The following is a 16,736-nucleotide window of genomic DNA, read 5'->3' as shown; positions in this document are numbered from 1 at the left end:
AAAAGATATTCCCTTTTTGGTGAAGAGTGCTCTCCAATAAAGCGATTAAAATCTCCATAGGGGCTCAGTTAGGTTGAAATCTGCTGATTGCGGAGACCATAGCATATCGTTCATATTATTTCCATACACATTAAACTATTCAGTCTCTCAACTCATTTATCCAGGTTTCTCCGGTAATATGTCACCTGTCTGCATCAAGTACTTTATTTACTACAGTAATTTGACTGGCATCAACTGGCATCCTTTTTAGATTCAGTACATACAAGATCAAATATACTTATTTAAAGCAATTGTTTTTAAAATAATGACAGGCTGAAAACAATGTGACAATGCAAAGAGTTGCTTCTAGTATTAAACAGAGAGAATTGTCTCCTGAATGTGCAGCTCCCTTCAGCGAGTTTCAGCCCATTGCTTAGTTATCTGGCCCTGTAACTTCACTGTATGGTTCAAATGGTTCAATGTCTCTTATAGTGTTGTTTTTGGCTGTAGCAAGCAGCTGTTTTCAGCAAAAAACCACCCCCCCCCCACTGTACACTACCTGCTCAGCATCAAACAGCAGACAGACAAAGTTAGCAAAGTGGAGCATTTAGCTGCTAAAAAGCAAAGTATTTTTCCCAGGAGTTGGTAGAGGCCAAAATCAGAGCGAAAAGAGAGTGAATACTGGACTTCCACTCACCAGCCGGCCAGAAACACAACTCCAAATGACTGATAATGTCGCTCTTTAACTGTTAGTTAACAAGTTCACCACCAACTTAAAAGGGGATCAGATGTCGATGTTGTGTTCACAAATTGTTTCCACTGCCCCTAACCGGCCAAAATAATAAAAAGCATGAAAACAGATACTTTTTAGTAACCTTCCCGTCAATATTTTTACTAAATACATAAATTAGTTTTATACATACTATTATTATTATTACTGTTATTATACCAGACCTTGAAAAAGGTTAACCAAATTTCAAAACCGCTGCTACTAAACCATCTTTGGGAAGTGCAGTGCAACACCACAGCCCTGAGCTGACAACAGCCGCATCAAAGACATCGCAAGCATATAATTTGTGATAGGCTGTGACCAGCGTGCTAACACAGCAAAGAAACTCCTATTCATTTCATGCCATGTTTCATGTTTGTGTGTGAGAAGCATACTCACTCATACACACACACACACACACACACACACACACACACACACACACACACACACACACACACACACACACACACTTGTACTTCTATCTTTGTGAGGACACTCATTAACATAATGCATTCCCTTGCCCCTTACTCTAAGCTTTACCATTACATCTTAATGCCTAACCCCAACCCCAACCCTAACCCTAAGCTAAACCTGATTCTAACCTGAACCCTAAAACCAAGTCTTAACCCTCAAACAGCATTTTGAAGGTGTGTCAGAAAATGAGGACACACACACACACACACACACACACACACACACACACACACACACACACACACACTTCTAAATACACAAACATGCAGACAGAATTCACTGCAATCGGTCGGTTTTGACAATTAGTCATATTCATAATAATCGAGGCCTATTGATGGGTGATCATTTTATAAACTGCGATGTCTTCTGTTTATCGTCATGTCATCACAAACGCATTGCACACTCAAGAGTATTATTGCAACTGACATCCTTCAATATTTATCATAATCTAATAGCAGCCATTTGTAAGTGTGTCTGTCACTCTTTTCAAATGGTGGATGTATGTAAATTTAAATTCTGGCCCGATTACTTATTTGAAAATCTGTTTTAATGATAAATGGTCATCATTCTGGTGTACTGTAAATGTACATCACTTTTAGAAGCCAGAAATTTTTATATAAGAGATAAGAGGTTTTTTAAAATATATTTTATATAATATTAATTCGTCAAGAAAAACAACATGCTTTAAAATGCCTTTTCATTTAAGTGCTTTGTAAGATGAGAAAGCCATTAATTTTGAGGCAAAATGTTTTATTTCAGTTACTGAAAAACACACTCAAGTTATTTTAATACAGAACTGTGCCCTCCAATAACTTCATACAGAGTTATTGTACCCAAATCTAAAGTTATTGTAGAAATCAAGTCATTGCCCACGGTCAACTGTTGCATATTAGTGTACTTTTCAGCACGACAGAGGCAGAGAGTTCGATAAACCCTCAAGTGTTCAGTCCAATCCCAAGTTCATCCAATGAACTTAATAAAGCCAGGAACTGGCCTTTAATATGTCCAACAACAAGAAAAGACTCGTGAAAAGAAAAATCAACATTGTTGAGGGCAAATACAACTTCAATAAGAATTTTTAATGACACAACAAGAATGAATGCCAAAGGCATAACATGCAAAATGATCCCTGTGTTGTCTCATCCTGGATAGCTTAGTCATTCCACCCCAGGCAGATTTGTTTATTTCATTTCATTCAAATCCAAGCTACCTCATCAAGTCTAATAATGCGTGTATGGAATTTTATGTGTATGAGGAAGAGGTAGTGACGAGTCCACTCTGGGTACACATGACGGACAAAGGGGTCAGTAGGAAATGTGCTTTGTATAAGAGCAGGCTTACTGCCGGCAACACGCTGGGAGGTAGAATCAGGGAAACGAAGGCTGGAAAAAACAAAACAAAATCAACATGCAGATATGAGTGGCTCAGCCGACACACACAACATAAACGATCTGGCAAAAGCATGTGGCTAACTCTCCTTCCCTTTGTAGCGGGGAGTTAATGAGCAAATGAGAAAAAGCTGTGCAGGCAGGTGGTCAAACACAAAGGTGTCAGGTGAAACTCACTCCAGGTGTGTGGTGGACAGGTAGAGCATGACAGGAACACTCAACAACACACACCGCAGGTACAACCAGACTGAATGGGGCAAGATGTGTGAAAACACCACCTTCCGTTCTTTTTCTATGAGAACAGGTGAATCCCTGTGTGAAGAACAACAGAATCAAGTGTCCTCCTGCTGAGACAGAAATGCTGCGTCCCAATTCAGGGGCCACATCCTTTTAAAGTCAATATGGATCAAAACTTTGCACATTGATTTCAACTGTAGCCCTTACACAGAGACACATTTTTGTCCCCGTAGGAGTTTATCTGAGTGTGTTGTCCAGTTCGGATTGGTTTAGTCTGGGAGCAGGTTCCTTTCAATTATGCAGACTGCAACCACCCGAGTAATGAGTGTGTTGGTGTATACAGTTTATAGAGTGCTGTGTGCTCGACAAAGCCTGACAATAGGCCTTTTCCCACAGCAGACATTTTGTCATAGCAGAAAAAAAGTACAGGTGAATTTAATGACATTAATCATGGCTGCTTTCCACTAAGGGAAGGTCCTGGTATTGAGCATGCTTGGCTCACTGTCACACTGTCATGGCTTATTCAGATGATTAATGGAACTGAACCAATGTTAATGAACTTTGTTTCACCTGTGCTTGTCAAGTAAAAATGTGACGTGTGATAGTAGGAAAAGTACATTAATTTTATTATTTACACCTCTGCTTCTCCTACTGTGACATATCAAATTATCTTCAATGAAAAAAAGTACATTAATCTCTGTGGAACTGTCAAGTTCCATTGAATTTGTTGGGAGCTTGTAGTACAGTCTGGGTTTTTGATCTAGCACCTGTAAAAGTGTTTTGGATGTGCCTGCCCTCTACTCTGGTTAAAATTTTGTGCCAACCTAAAAGGTCGGGCACAGGAAATGTGTCTGAGAATTGAAGCCTTCTTTTGACTGAACTAGTAGGACGTAATCTGTGTCAGTCCTTCTACAGCCGTCAGTATTGTGCACCAGTCTGTTTTTTTTTTCAGGCAGCTCTTACCAACTTGTAAGGCTGAGAAATACCATGTGGCATTGCAGGAATGGAAACCAGCCATTAACTTCACGTTAACTTTTTTCTTCTTAGCAGCGTCAAATTACAGAAATTGAAGCTTGTTGAATTAAGAGATCACAGCTCATACTGCAAACTCTGGTATCGTGGGAACTCACAAGAGTTCATAACTTATTTGGCTATTTGTGCTGTTTTAGCCTCTGTGAAGCTGGACTGTCTCATTTTGGAAGGAGGAACAGGTGCCCAGCCACTTAAATGGGATGCAGCACCAAATTTGAGACTGGAGAAAAAATGGGCCAAGTGAGTGTTTTTGTAGCCAATCACACCCCTTGTGTTACATTTTGCATATTATAGAAGCATCATACTAACCTCCAAATTCACTTGAAGAAATCTTTAAATGAAAAAGTGATCACCACTCTCAAGAAAGCTGCTTGTTTACACTCATCACTTGCCTCTGTATCTGAGCAGCATCTTTGACCCAGGGGAAACATTTTGATGTTGAAAAAGCTTCATACTTTGATGCCAGAATCAGCAGGACACACAATTTCTCTCTATATATCACACACTGTGATAAAAATTTCAGTAAGATTATGGGACACTCGGTGTGCATAGAAATTGTACTTTAAATCTCTAAATCTTCCAGTCATATTTTAAATTTCAGCTGGATGTGATACCTGCTGTCAGTGGTAATTCAGCTTGAACTAAAAGACCATCATATGCTTCAGAATACCTTTTACTCAAATCCATTTTCCAGATTTAAATTCTGCCGTATTTGTCATAATTATGGATCAGTGCAGTGCAGCCTTTGGGTATAGCCACACTCCACTGTGTGTGTGTGTGTGTGTGTGTGTGTGTGTGTGTGTGTGTGTGTGTGTTAGAGGAATGCCGGGGTGACCTAAGGGCTCTTGAGACCAGATGTGATTTAAAAAGACAGACCTGGGAGTAGACTTAGTTGCTCTCTCACTCTCTTCCTGTCTTCCATTGATCACAGGCTTGCTCAAATGCTGAGGGGAGAACATGTTAATTGACTCCTTAGCTGCTGAGAAACAACCTCCCCCATTCCAAGGCTTTTGGAGAACACGTAGAAGCCTGATACTGGTATTGACCAGCGGACATCACCGAGAATTCACCACCTTTACTAAAAGAAAGGATCTTCTTCCTGCTGTCCATATCATTTCTCCACATGCCCTGTATGATGCATCACACCGTAGCATTTGCATTTAGATCACCACTCTTTCTTGCATTGCTCGTTGTGTTTCGGCATCCGAGTCGATACTGCGGTGGACTCCTAAGGAGAATGGATGGAGGTGGTAATGAAGGCGAACCACCAACACAAACATGCTGCTTGGCGGTTCCTCTGCCCGGCGCCGTGCAGCACCTGGAGTCGTTAGTTTTAATTAGCGGAGGGGAGTGATAGGAGCTCCTCTCTCCTCCCACCCACTCATCCCCTCTGGGGGAGAACAGCCGAATACTGAGGCTCCTGCATACTGCTACATATTTTGTATTTTCTTTTATTATTTTATTTAATTGATATAACAGATCCAAAATGGCTTGTTGTACCACAACTTTTTACTCTTGCATTAATTCAAAAGAGATTGTTTGTTTGAATGGAAAAAAAAAAAACCTTTATATTCAGACCAACATATTGATAAGCTAAGTGTGATTGGTTAATTAAAGTCATTTTTTCCTATTCTGGGTGTACTGCTGTGATACAATAACAGATCCTCTCGTATAAAGCACTGCGCAGAGTCTTTGTAAAAATCTGTGTTGGCTGTCAGAGAGAAGAAATGTCATTTGACAGAACGACTAAAACATGTGTCGTTCAAGTGTGCAGCTCCCCACAGATTACACATGGAATTTACCTTCTGACAGTTGCAGAAAGTTCAGCAGTGGATTCGGCATCCCTACACATCGCCTCCCCTCTAAATCCACACTGATAAGACCTTAAGTTACCTACGCTACCCTGACACTCCACCCACACACTGCACACGCCTTGTTAGCTGAAGTAGAGGAAAAGCAAACGCACTGTCCTCTGAATCCAGGCAAAAGCATGAGATTAGCCAGAAGGCACTGATAGTGTCTAGTGATATTTCAGAAAACAGTATTGCAAATTTCCTGTTTGTCTAATATTACAGTTCCTATGATGGCTCCTCCAAGCTTTATCTATTTCATTCATATTCAAAGCTGCATTTGGAGGATTTGGTACCTGATAGAATCGCTCCGCTTCAGCCCCCCCCCCTTCCTTTCCACTGAGGCATTTTCCATGACTTACATTACCTATCAAATCCTCCAGTCCCTTGCTGACAAACACTCAACACAGCCTTCCAGCCTACTAGAATAGCATAGGCTCTGCCTCATCCACACAATGCATGTATGCCAAACTGAGGGGGTGGGGTGCCTCTTGATGGACTTATTTCTGAAAAATAAGTCCGCTGTTTTGGAAACCTTCAACACTCTGGCAATCCCATTGGTATGTAAAGTCCTATCTTGGTTCAGACATGTGGAACTTTTATTTCACTTTCCAAGGCTTCTTGAGTCCCAGTCAAACTGTAGAAATGTACTGTATACAGTGTAAAAGTGCATTGCAAAACTATCGTGCGCGCCCACTTCCAGCCCGGCATTGGGATACGAGGCAACTTGTGTGTGCAAAGTAATACATTTGAGCTGAAGCATAGCCACTGGGCCGGCTTCTGACACAGTTTGCTGCGGCAAAACAGAATATATCCTCAGGCAATATTCTCTCTCGGATTGTGACCGTACACACACAGTATACACATGCATACACGCACATACATACACCAGAAAATGCATACTATACACTGTCACATCCGCCGGCAGCCTTTAAATATCCCAGTGCCTCCCAAAACCTGTAGAAAATTGTGTCCGCTCACATGCAATATTGCACATAGCCATGTGTAGAAATCTACATAAATCATGTCAGTGTTACTCAGACTTATATTACCCTTGGGAGGGCTACGTGCTTGAGTGCTACGCAGTACCCCCTGGTCAGCATTGATTATATCAAACAATATGCACCACGACTGGAATGCATAAGGAGAGTGGGGGCATCTGGCCCAACGGCTGTACTGTGCAAGAAGCTGCTTTATCTCAGGGCTCAGTTTAATACGCGAGACTTTGGAGGAGTCGCCCTGGAGTGGATAGATAGGGCTTGTCATTGTTTTATTGGCTCATACTCCACTATAGAGCTGTATAGGCTCCCCTGTGTGTCTCCAGTCAATGTAATGGTGCTACGAAATCATACAGCATGGATTTGTCATTCTAGCTTTCACGCATGTTCCATCACTTACCAGCCAATGAGTGCTGAGACATTGAGGCAGGTGTCGTTTAGTGTTGCCGCATTAATGAAACTGTTTCAGATCAGTGTGAAGGATAAAAAGAGATAATGAGGTTCTTTTCTCTGCCCTACTACAAAGAGACACTTTGTCAGTTGGTGCATATCAGCAGTGCTCCATTGTAAAGACTTGCATAGAATCATTCCTGTAGCAAAGGATCGTGTTGCAAAACCGTGAGAGCATGTCCAGAGTTGAGTAGTCAAATTAGTCCAGGATTTATGTAACAAACTAATACAAGGAATATACATTGCTCTGAGATTATGCATCAGTGAATTTTCATGTAATACTATAATGCCGTAGATGACTTACTTAATCTGTTCTCTCTCTCTCTCTAAAGGTCTCTCTCTCTCTTGGTCTCTCCCCCAGCCTTCATTCACATCCATCACCATGAATGGCTCGTGGCCTGAAACAAGCCTGCCCTCGTATAATGGATGGTTCCGATTAGCCGCCCCTCTGTATATGCTCAACAGTGGCACGGCAAGTTGAATGCTGTGAGGCTGGTTATTTGTAAGGTCACGTGTGGCGGTAGAGTGGGGATGGATATTAGCAGGCCGTTTGGAGTCCCAGGAGAGCTTTGTTTCCTGCTGACGGCATCACATCTGCAGGCAAATGTGCGTGTGTCTACTGCTCCCCCTCGTCTCCAATGCCACGGCTCTTGCACAAATAACTTCCTCCCGGACTTAAAAATGAGCTTTTGGTAGCACCATCCATCGATCGGGCGTTCCTTCTTTGTCTCGCCTCCCCCACTGCTGGTAAAGTCCTCTCTCGAGGCATTCCCCTCCTTATTCTTCAACTTGCTTCCCTGTTGCATAAACATCCCTATGTTATTTTCTTTAATTGTAATAGCAATTTCATTTCAGTTCAATTCAGATAGCGCCAGAGAAAGTCTGTACGGGTATTAAAGAAGGAAAAACAAAACATGATTAAAAAATGAAATTCTTTTATCTGAAAATGGGTCACAACAAGAATACACATGAATATATTTTGGTAAATAGTACATGTGCTGACTTGCGGCCAGCTGAATATCTGCGCAACTCTTCTCTCTTGGTGCACACTCTCCAAGGATGGTCCAGACTAAAGCATTATGGGAGATGAGGGAAGTGCATTTGAAGCTGCTGCTGGAGGAAAATCATCCCTAATTAAGAAAATCCTTCGTCACATCTGCCTCCACAACCTCCCTGACACTCCCTTCACATCTCATTCTGTGTCTCCCGAACCTGTTGTAACTTTCCTAGTGGCTCTCTCCCTCTCTCTCCCTCTCTCCGTGATTGTCTGAGTGGGAGTAGGTGTGCGAGATGCAGAGCAGAGCCACTCCAGCTGCACCTCATTGCCCTAATCAAGCCCTCTACCAATACCCAGCTCTGCCACCACCCCATTGCCGGATCTTAGCTTCTGCCTCAGTCAGTCTATGCTTTGAGCCTATTTGTTTCTTTGCAAGTTGCTATTCTGCTTCAGCCCGTTAACTGTTGCCTGTATCCTGACCCTTGTTTTCTCTGCCCTACTGTTCGGTCCACTCTGTCCCTGGCCCGTGGCTTGTCGTCTTGTCTCCTTGGCTCCCCCTCATGTTCCTTGTATTTCCTTCTCTCTTCTCTGCAGCTCAAGCCTCCACTGTCAAACCAACCATCTCCCAGGCCCGCTCTCCTGGTCTCCACCCTCATCCGCAGCACTACCATCTCAATCCCCATCTTCAGTACCAATATATAATTACTGGTATAAGGGAATAAGATGTGAAGTTGAAGGGGGTAACAACCTGTGAACCTTAGATTATGGTATAGTAAGCATACTGTAGGTATTTTCTAATTAACAGGTACCTATTCTAATGTTATGGGCCACTTACCCTGTAATTAAGTGGAACAAAGGCAGAACAATCACCACTTTATAACACAGCCTGACCATATTGTACTTAGCCTATGGTTATGGAGAACAATATGGGAAGTTTTCAATGAAGTTAATTTTACCTCAAAACAAACACATTTTGGTGTCAATAGAACAAATCACCCTTATAGTTGCACTGTGATTCAGAGGTTGTGTTTTCTCAAGCTGTATTTTTATTTCATTTGCAAAAGGAAGCTGTGCACAGGTGTAGCCTATAACTGAAAAAGACACGCTTGTTTTCTACTGCAGTCCACCGCGAGGGGCCACAATGCCAGTCAAACACAATCGTTAGGAGACTAATTATAGCTGAAAATGCTCAACAGTGCTTAATCTGAAACATACAGCTAAGTGAGTGACATATGATCCTCAGGTTTGTTGAATTTTATCCATCCATTGCGAGCAGAGCCACACATAGCTGCACACAGGTCATAAATGAGCATGTTTGCTGGTGAGTGGCAGCTGAGACTGTCCTCCGAGGCCTATGGTAGCATAACAGTAGCCTACTCTTTCTCCTGGACCTTTTGTGCCAAAGTAGAAACACAAAATGCGCCCCATAGTTATTTAGGACGTACCGCGTACCTTTTAGAAAAAGAACGATGTCGTTTGCCCGTATTGTTGTTTTTTTATTGATGTGCATACTGTGCCCAATAATATTAGAATAGTTACCTGGAAAATAAAAATACTAACAGTATACGTTTTCTCTAAGTTCCTCTCAAACCCAACATTGATGCTCAGTAGGTTACACTGTGTTCCGTAATATTAGAATAGGTACCCGTTAATTAGAAAATACCTACAGTATAAATACCCACAAGTATATATAATGGTACATACTTTAATCATACACTGTTATTAGAAAAAATTCCACCGTCAATGGGGAATAACTATGCTGTACTTTGCGGGCTGTATTCTAAAATGTAACCATTATCTTTTAACTTACAACTTGCCTACTCTTTGTCTGTGTCTCCACCTGGGTTCACTACTTCAGAAGCCTCCCTTAACGCCCTTGTCTGGTTTCTCTGCTGAGCTGTGCTCTCATATGCATACGATTCTAAAATGCCTCACATCCTTTTATGTAATTCTGAATTGATTCCCTATGAGAAGGCTTTAGAGGGATTTTCTAAGCACCTCTTGAAACTAACACGTTAATGATAACAACATGCCATTATTTGTTTTTCATGTCGCCTCAGAGGGATTTCAAGGAAGGTGTTTTTGCTTGTTCCCTCAGCAGCTACTGTAGCTTAATCAAAGGTTTGTCGTATGCATTGTGTGTGTGTGTGTGTGTGTGTGTGTGTGTGTGTGTGTGTGTGTGTGTGTGTGTGTGTGTGTGTGTGTGTGTGTGTGTGTATATGTGCGATGAATCAGCACTTTCTTGACAATCTAAATGATCAATAAACTTGTTAGAGCAGCTGTCAAGTCATTTGATGAGAACTTGAGGGGGAAGGTTCTCATCAAAAACCGATCACACAGATCCACTCAGGGGCCAAAGGGCTCCAAAAGGTTCCTCCTCTCTCCCCTGGGTAGAAATCACGTGAAGATGCAGACTTGAAGAGGAGTTATTTATTAGACACACACGCAGCATCTCCCCGTTCTGCTGATTCAGCTCTCTAGTGGTGCTCCAGAGCATAAATCAGCAGCCCAGGCCTCACTCCACAAACATGCCTCCATCCATCCCTGCTCCTGGCACTGTGTGTGTGTGTGTGTGTGTGTTTGTGTGTGTGTGGGGGGGGGCTGCATCTGTTGCAACCCCACGCACACTGAGGCGATTGCATTTCTGGAGCCAAACGGTAACGTACGGCACAGTTTGGGTGGGTCCCCTTCCTCCTCAAATGTGACTTCCCCTTGAAAAACATCCCGTCTGTGCTTCCTGCTGCATGACGAGCTTAATGGAGAGGAACAAAGTTTTAGGAAGTGGGGCAGAGATACACCCAGCTGTTCCCTCAGAGAATTGTGCCAATCCTTGCTCTAATTAGTCTACTTTATTAATCCACCGCCATCATGCCTATCCCCCAAGTGTCTATCCACAATAGCTCACTTCACATCCCGGACTCCTCTTCCAGCCGATAGTGGGCAGGGGCGGGGCCTGGGGTTGGGACTGCCCCCCTTGAAATCTGGTGCACCTCCCCCATCAGAAGGTGATAGGTTGTAGGCTTGTTAAATGAATGAATGGACCAACTGGGTGTAGGTCCTGGGCCCCTGGACCAGTTCCTCTGAATGAAGTGACTGTTAACATTTCTTGTTGGAAAGTCAATCAAATGACCACAAGGAGGATGCAAAACAACCGCAAAGAGTCACACAATGACCACACAGAGTAACGTTGTTTGTAGTCGTTCTCTGTCTCTTTCAGTCTGGGTGTCTAGCTCTTATGTAGATGGGGTGGGGGGTAGGCTTCAACATGTCTTTGTCCAGGGACCCATAGTTCCTGCCAAATAGCATCTATTTATTGATATTATTTCAAATTACAATATTTAAAGTTGTTTTTTTGGCATTCATTTATCACACTAAATAAACAATGCAACTATTAACAAGAAACAGTTTTATTAAACAAATTTTTACTCATTTTACAAGGTGCCCCCTTCTTTGAATTTCTGCCCCAGTCTGCCACCCCAATATAAAGGTCTCTACACCCACCCCCTGATCATGGACTACCCTGAAGCTGTCAAAGCCAAAACTGAAACGCCGACTAACTCTGAGGAAAACCCGCCACACTTAGATAGCCTTTTTCTCATCTCCTCTAGAAAACAGTTTGTGGTTAGATAAGGCCCCTGGGGGGGGGGGACTGTATAAAAAACCACTACCCGCTCCTCCTGTTTTATGCTCCCCATTATTCCAGCAGGGCTAATAAAGTATCGACTCTTAGCTTGTAAACCATTATGACCTTTAGCTGTTTTTGTGTAGACTATCACGGCAAGAAAAAAAAATAAAAATACTGACAATTTAGTAGTGACTATTAACTCCAAGTGTATGTGAGAACAATAAAATATGCATTAGTGACACTGAATGATTTCATACATTTTTATGCTTAATATTATTGTGAGAATACCACCAGTTACTGATCAAACTTTATTTTCAGTTTTGCCGTTTTTGAAAGGTGGAAACCATCAGCCAGCATGGGACAGCAGTAAATGGGTTCCTAACCATCCAACTAGTTCCTTCTGAAATATAAATCATCAATGAATCATAAAGGACAGTATTATGACTCTGAGCCTCTTTATTCCGTCGCATCCTGAGTGCTTGGGGTATTTTTTATAGAACACTTCATTTCTCGAATGTAATATCTCTTTCTTCTCTGCCTTCTGAGCCTTCCTTAAAACATAAATCCACTCCAGACTAGCGTGCTCCGCAGTCCGCAACGATTCCGCCGTCTCCCAGATTAAGGCAGAGTGATCTAAACAACTTGGCAACACTCTCCCTGACACCGCACTGATTTGCAAACTGATTACCACGTAAGAGGAAAAAAAACAAACATTGCGGTGGATATGGAGAGGTGTCAGTTTTTTTTTTTCTAATCTAAAAAAAAGAAGCAAATAACAAAGAAAGTACGAAAGAGGCAGAAATAGGCAGAGGAGGGGAGAGAGGATAAAAAAGAAAGGGAGCAGGTGAAGAGGAAAAGGACAGAAGGGAGAAAAGAAGGCTCCCATTCAAGCACTGATTGGGATGGCGCATCCTGTAAGATGGGGCGAAAATGGTGAGTGACAGAAGAAGATGGTTTTAGCTGCTTAGACAAGCTAAAAAGGGGGTGGGGGTGAGGGGGTTGGGGAGAGAGCTTCAACTCCTCCAAAAAAGTATAAAGCAATGACCATATGAACAAGAAGTATAGGTACACTGGGGTGAGACAAAGTCAAAAGCATAAGGGCATCAGCAACAGAGGAGCAACACACTGCCAAAAATAAATGTCATGGAAAATACTGTGATCCCATGTTGCTGGGGGGGGGGGTCTTACGTCTCTGTGTGTGTGTGTGTGTATGTGTGTTTGTGTGCTCAGCCGTAAGCCTGCAGCCGGCCTCTCGATATGGGGCCGGGCCACAGTCCAGAGAGCTCAGGTAATTTGACAGATCGCGCCACTCAGGCCGGTGATGCTTGCCGCTCTCCCTTGCTAGGGATTGTTTCCCCAAGCTTGTTTGGCCAGGCTGGCACGCCGACATAAGATGAATAGCGCCTCCTTCTCCTGGCCCGTCTGTCTCTCATCTGTCCTCGCTGCTCCAAGGTCAGCCAGCCACAGAGTCGTGGAGAATGGGAATGTAGGCTTGGGAGGGGAGAAAGATGTGGATGGGGGCAGAGGCAGAGGTGGGAGGAAGGTTGTGCGTGTGTGTGTTCGTGAGAGAGAGAAGACAGATGTCAGGGAGCCTACAAGCAAGGTACATGACTTGGGTCTGAGCAGGTAAGCATGTGCCCTCTGTGTCCTCTATGTATGTGTGTTTTTGTGTGTGCCAAAGAATAAAAGCTATGAGAAATACATCAAATGCCATCGGTGTGCTGCTGAGAAGGAGCCTGGCGACATGCAGTTTGCTTGGCCCAACTGCAGTTAAGTGTACTGGTCTCGGTTGGGTTCCGCAGGCACATGGAATGAAACCGGGGCCAACTTGCTGTGTTTACCCAACCCTCCTGTTACAACAGAAGTCATCATCAACCTTGATGGATAGCTCAAAGGGAGAGATATATACACTGTATGTGTTTGTCTGTTTTACAATACAGTATTACCCTTTTTACACCAATATTAGCAGGTATATTCGGGGTTTTAAAACGCGTGTAAACCCGCTAAAGGAAGGTGATTGACTCCTTTCTCATTGTCGGTAGACGAGTTTGCCTTTCTGGTTTTTTTTTTCTTTTTTTTCTGGTGTGTCACGTTCTACATCACGAACGCGATGGAAAACAGGGTTAGTAAACAGTAGATCACAGTACGGAGCCCAGTGACTACGTTATGGCACTTACTTTTTTAATATCGATTAGTAAGTCTCTGCAAACTCGACTCCGACTGAACGATGTTCAAGCGCTGCATGAATGGAGACGGATGGGATTCGTGGCTGAGACGGCACATAGACTGTAAAAAAACAATGAATGTTCCTGACTATTTACGCGCCAACGTCCAGAACTTTGATCCACGTCGTAGCATCACGCCGGGAAAGGGGAAAAAATTAGCGTATCCACCTGGGTGTCGTGTTTCCATCACCACCGATCCGCGCTGGAGGCGATAAATACCCATGACTACTGCAGAGTCACTTGACCGGGGAATGAATGCCGATTGTACCCTTTTCCCACTGAGGACAAAAGACAGATGTTAGTGGGTGTTAGTGGGTTTTTCCTCCAGTGTGAAAGGGGCTTGAGTGTTCTTCTGCTATTAAACCAGGATAAGACTGATAACGGAGGACTCGCAGAACTCCAGATCAATGCAACCCTGTCTCCTAGAAATAATGTTTGTATACTAATTTGTTTTGTCAAATACATTGTAAGGGAAACGTAACTACTCTCCAGAGTATGTTCACTGGCAATATTTTATTAAGGGAGGGAAATGCATCATTTTTTTACCACGCAGAAGTCGTAGGGATGGACGGTGGGAATACAAAATCACATACGTTCTGTATGAACATTTTGAAAATTGGCAGATACGTTAAGAAAAAATATTTCCTTGTTATGTTGATAAAGACACTTAATTTAATTTTGTTCCTTTCAAAACATATTTGCTGCTGCAAATTAGTACTATATAAGCATAATTTGTAGAGACAGTGTTGTTTCACTGACAACATATTTGAATGCTCAATGTCAGTGTTTTATTTTTAATTACATATTTATACAATATCCAAGCATGGCAAGTACAGTGTGGTTAAGTCTAGGTGATCAAAACACTTAGCAAAGGTTACCTCCAGAATAGAGGTCTGACGTGTTACATGCCCAGCCATCAAACCGGGCATGTAACAGGTCTCTGCAGCCGTACTTTAGCTGGTCCTTGCTTCAGTGTGAGCGCTCTGCCTTTTTCAGAAAAAGGATTTGGGTTAGGATGGTAAAGACTAGGACTTAGATCTGACGATAAAGGAAAAATCTATGGCTGAAGCTAATAGTGCCTTACTCACACACAGTTATTCCCTCTTCTGCATCAACTGAGGCTTAAACTGCACCGCTCAGAACATCCTCCGAAACTATGGTTGGACTTTTCACTCTGTGCCTGGAGCCACCTTATTCCTACCGTATCTTGCTGGGGAGGAGGACCAGACGTGATGCTTGGTAGCGTCTTTGTTTTCCTCTGATGGCTGACAACAAATCTTTATTTCTAGATTGTGAAAACACTTGCTTTCAGCTATCGCTGTTGCTCTCTACACCCAGATGTTTGGGAAGGTGTGTTTGTGTACAGTATGTGGGTGTGTAGTATCTGGGTGTGGAACCTATGTGCTCGCATTTGTGAGGAGAGTGTGTGTGTATATGTGTGTGTCAGTGTGCGTATACGAGTCTCATGAGTGCACTGTATAAATGTCACTAGATCATCTCTTTGCGGAAGCGGCTGAGTCAGTATATCCCAGAAAAATCAATTTTGGGCTCCATAAGGGTAACGTAAAACCACACAACTTTTTTATTTAATTTCCAAACGTCCTAGATAAGCTTTAGACTTAAAGCTTGGCCTGCAAATCATGTGGAATTCTTTTTTTCTGAACAATGCATTTTAAATATAGATTGCAATACATGTGGACATAGCTTTTTCTACACTACATCATTTATTTTTTTAACATGCTACTGCTTCGAAGCTGCTTTTATTAAAATGTGATTTTCCCCGATCAGGCACTTGATATGTGTTGGAAAGGAGTCTGTAGAGTCAGTGGATTTGTTCACTTGTTTAGGGAGCTGTGTGAAACTTCTGTCTCTCTTGGAAAAATGCTTCTTCCTTTAACATGAGTACTGCAGCTACCACTAATGAGAGTCTGATGTTTTTCGAAATGTGCAGCCCAGCATAGAGCCTGTCCATTCCTAAAATTATTTCATCAGCCCTCACTTCACCCCTGTCCCATTCACTCTTCCTCTTAGCTAACTTTCTCCGCCTCTCCTCTCTACCCCGCCACCCCTCCCTCAGCACCCCTGCACCCCCTTGTTCAATCTCTGCACTGTCAGTTTGTGGCTCTCGCTTCTCCTTCAGTCATTGATCTCTGTGGCAATAGCGTAATGTTTGCTGGTCTGGAAATGTGTGTCTCGGCAGGGAGGGAAAGGAGATCAAACACTTTAATTACTGCAGGCTTGTAGGTGGTGCCAGCTACAGGCAGCAGTCATGTTACAAGGACAGGTAGAAGAGAAACGCTTGGGCAAACACGGATGCACCAGAGCAAAAAAAACCAAAAAACAAAAAACCTTCTTAATCCAGATGCACTCACTCTCACACTCGAACACATACATCAGACAACACCATGAATACCTTGCAGTTCTCCTGATCATACATCGGCCTGCTGTTGACGGGCCCTGAATGTGTATGCCAGGTAGAAAAAAAATTGAAACTCTGCTGCATATATCTATAGGAGAGGAAATCAGTCACTCGTGTGGAACCACCGCAACTGCATAGGCATACATAAACAGTCAAACCCAGCATTTATATACTGTGTATAAACATGTATACATCTTCATAAATCATGTTTCCTCTTCACATCAAACTAACCAGCATGATCAGCCAGTCTTTCACTAAAAATGCAACATCCTGTATGACCTAAAAAACCT

General features: G+C 42.8%; 1 long non-coding RNA gene across 1 annotated transcript; it reads left to right on the top strand.

The window, feature by feature from the left end:
- The first annotated feature begins 2,755 nt into the window (after positions 1-2,755).
- LOC120784433 lies at positions 2,756-5,451 on the top strand. Its single transcript, XR_005706436.1, has 3 exons — positions 2,756-2,917; positions 4,020-4,122; positions 4,814-5,451. It is a non-coding gene; the product is annotated as an uncharacterized LOC120784433 (long non-coding RNA).
- The last annotated feature ends 11,285 nt before the right edge of the window (positions 5,452-16,736 follow it).

The sequence above is a fragment of the Xiphias gladius genome, chromosome 22 (assembly GCF_016859285.1).
Source record: "Xiphias gladius isolate SHS-SW01 ecotype Sanya breed wild chromosome 22, ASM1685928v1, whole genome shotgun sequence".
In the NCBI taxonomy this organism is placed as follows: Eukaryota; Metazoa; Chordata; class Actinopteri; order Istiophoriformes; family Xiphiidae; genus Xiphias; species Xiphias gladius.
Note: the sequence above shows the minus strand (reverse complement) of the source record. Positions and strands in the feature narration are given on the sequence as shown.